A 3,543-nucleotide genomic window follows, 5' to 3' on the forward strand; every position below is an offset into this window, starting at 1 on the left:
GTGGCTTAGCCCTGCCTGGAAGCAGAGTCCGTTGCTGGGCTTCTGGGGCCTTAGTGGAGGTCAGAGCAACCTCTAAGAAAAGTACTAATTAGGGTTGGACTCAGTTGAACTCCGGCTGGTGCAACAAGTAACCAGGGTCATTTCTTTGTAAATGAGCATCCCTTTGTGTTTGTAATTAGCTTTGATTATTCGCCTGCGAGCTTAGGAACCCCGCACAGTGAGGAGCCCAGGCGCAGGCTCTCACTACACCAATGAGTGGTCCTCTAATGACAAATTAGGCGATGTGGCCCAGAGTCTCAGAGGGCTAGATTCGCCAGAGACCCTCACTGTGGGGGTTGGGGAATGGAGAGACATGTGCTTTTAAATTGACAACTGCCTTGACTCTTCTTCAGTGACACCCCTCTCCCTCCTTTGCCCCATTTCTTTTCCTAGTTTGGCTAAGGCGGCTTCATCCACTGCCACCTCCTCCAAGAAGTACTCCTTGCCTACGCCCTGCGGAGAAATCTTTGTTGTTGTTTTGTTTACCCAAGCCTCTCACCCCCAGCCCCCCCAAAAAAACCAACCAACCAAAACAAAACAACCTCGAGACTCCTAGAGAGGTTTTGGTCTGCAGAGTTTCCTGAGTAGTACTTGCTGAATACATACTAATGTCTACTAAAGTTTAACTTCTGTGATTGAATATTACTTTTCACATTAAAATGTAATAGTTATCAATCCTCTGTCCTGAGGTTTAAATTCAGACACAGTGAAGTTATGCTGTATTTAAAAACCTGTCTGTTTATCTCCTTACTCTCCTCCCCTCCCTTCCCTCCTGTTCCCCCACACTGCTGTGGATTTAGCATAAGGTTTCATTCTAGCTAGGCACAATCTGTACTACATCTACTAATGTGCTAGACTCCCTAGCCCCACCCCCTTCATATTTTTTCTTTGTTTATTGTAGCCTTGGCAGGCCTGGAACTCTCTAGGCAGACCAAGCTGGCCTTGGATTCACAGAGATCTTCCTGCTTCTGGCTCCTGGGGGCAGGGATTGATAGGATACATGTACGTGTCCAAATTTTATCCTGTGACTAATGTAGCCTTGAGCACATGTTCCGTGTGGTGGTGCACACCTTTAGTCCCTCAGGAGACAGAGGCAGGCAGATCTCTGAGTTCCAGGCCAGTCTGGTCTACAGAGTGAGTTCCACAGGGCTACACAGAGAAACCCATTTCACCCCTTCTCCCCCAAACAGATGAAAAGAGTCTCCTGCTCTACTAACTAAGTAAACACCAGTGCTAACTGGGTGCTGTGGCTGAGCCTGTTTGAAAACAATGCCTCTCTTTCATATAGATGAGGACTGTGGTGGTTAGAATAGGTATGGCCCTCATAGATTCATGTGTTTGAATGCTTGGCGCATAGGGAGTGGCATTATTAGGAGGTATGGCCTTGTTGGAGTGGGCGTGGTCTTCTTGGAGGAAGTGTATTATTGTGGAGGTGGGCTTTGAGGCCTTCTGTGCTCAGGCTCTGCCCAGTGCGGAAGATAGATTTCTCTTGGCTGCCTTCAGATCATGATATAGAACTCTTGGCCCTTCTAGCACCATGTCTGCCTGAATGTTGCCATGCTTCCCCACTTTGATGATAATGGACTGAACCTCTGAACCTGTAAGCCAGCCACAATTAAATGTTGTCCTTTATAAGAGTTGTCTTGGTCATGGTGTCTACGCACAGCAGTAAACCCTAACTAAGACAGTGACTATGCTATTATCACACCCAACATAACTGACAGCTCCTAAATTGACTACTTCTAAGTGTCACTTAACATGTCATTCATATCAAAATGCTTCCATTCTTATATTTTTGGTTGTGAACCTAGCCTTTAATGGCTGAGCCAGCTCTCCACCCCAAATTTTCCCATTCTTAAAAGCATCCTTTGTCGTTTCCTGATTGGTTTGTTCAAAGTGGGGCCCAATGTGAGGATCAGAGTTGTGTTTGACTTATCTCTTACTTTTTTTTTTAATCTTTTGATTTTATTTGCGTGTGTGCACGTACTTATCTCTTACTTTTTTTTAATTTTTTTTTATTTTATTTGCGTGTGTGCATGTACGTGCACATTTATGCCTCTGTATGAGTGGAGGTCATTGGGTAATTTACAGGAGTTGGTTCTCCCCATTCCTTAAAATAAAACTTAGGTCTTCAGACTTGGTAGCAAGCACCTTTACCCACTGAGCCATCTCACCACCTGTAGTGGTTTCAATGAAAGTGGCCCCCATAGTCTCATAGAGAGTGGCACTTCTAGCTGTGACCTTGTGGGAGGACATGTGTCCAGGGTATGGGCTGTGAGGTCTAAGAAGATCAAGCCAGGCCGAGTGTCATTCTCCTGTTGCCTGCCGATCCAGAGCTAGAACTTTCAACTACCTCTCCAGCACCATGTCTACATGCAGGGTGCCGTGCTACCTGCCAAGACAATCATGGATTGAACCTCTGAAACTGTAAACCAGCACCAGTTAAATGTTTTCCTTTATAAGAGTTGCTGTGGTCATGGCATCTACTCAGAGCAATAAAACTCTAACTAAGACACTATCCTTGACTTTAGCTCTTAGGTCCCTAGTCCTCACTGTGTTTCTGTTTTCCTCATCCCTGGCTGAAGGAATACAGGGATTCCCCAGTGGGTATCAGGCCTTCCAAATCTGTCAGGCTGCTCCCATGCAGTGTAGTTAAATTTACCTTGTTCTTCTGTCCTTTGTGAGCTCTTTAATAATTTGAATTTAGGTCTAACCCTAGTCTAATTAAGATTAAACATTTTGCTGGGCGGTGGTGGCACACGCCTTTAATCCCAGCATTTGGGAGGCAGAAGCAGGTGGATTTCTGAGTTCGAGGCCAGCCTGGTCTACAGAGTGAGTTCCAGGACAGCCAGAGCTATACAGAGAAACCCTGTCTCGAAAAAACAAAAAACAAAACAAAACAAAAAAAAATTAAACATTTCAGTCCACATCCTTTTTTGTTTTGTTTTTGAGATGGGCGTCTTCTGATTTCTGAGGATCATGTAATCCAGGCTGGCCTTGAACTCATCACTCTAGAGAACCCTGACTAATACATACGGGTACTCATCTGTTCAAATAACCTTCATTATCCCCAATACCCCTTTCATTAAATCCTTCAAATATTACCTGAACTATCTCCTGTGGTTATGCTAATCTCAGTATCCTGCAAGCAGACTATGTTTCATCCCACCTGTGAGCACGGGTGTAAGTTACTCAGATGAGCTAGAACTGACCCTATTCCATAATCGCAAATCTTCCCAGTCCTTTTATACCCAAGTCCATTCTCCACACTGATTATGTCTGACATATAATTTAAAGAAAATTTTAAACATAAAGCAAGAACAATAATTTACTTCTTTTTTAGAAAAAAGTTGTATTTATTTTATGTATGCAAGTACACTTTGTTCTCTTCAGACACATGGGAAGAGGGCATTAGATTCCATTACAGATGGTTGTGAACCATCATGTGGTTGCTGGGAATTGAACTCAGAACCTCTGGAAGAGCAGTCAGTGCTCTTAACCGCT

The sequence above is a fragment of the Mastomys coucha genome, unplaced genomic scaffold (assembly GCF_008632895.1).
Source record: "Mastomys coucha isolate ucsf_1 unplaced genomic scaffold, UCSF_Mcou_1 pScaffold23, whole genome shotgun sequence".
In the NCBI taxonomy this organism is placed as follows: domain Eukaryota; kingdom Metazoa; phylum Chordata; class Mammalia; order Rodentia; family Muridae; genus Mastomys; species Mastomys coucha.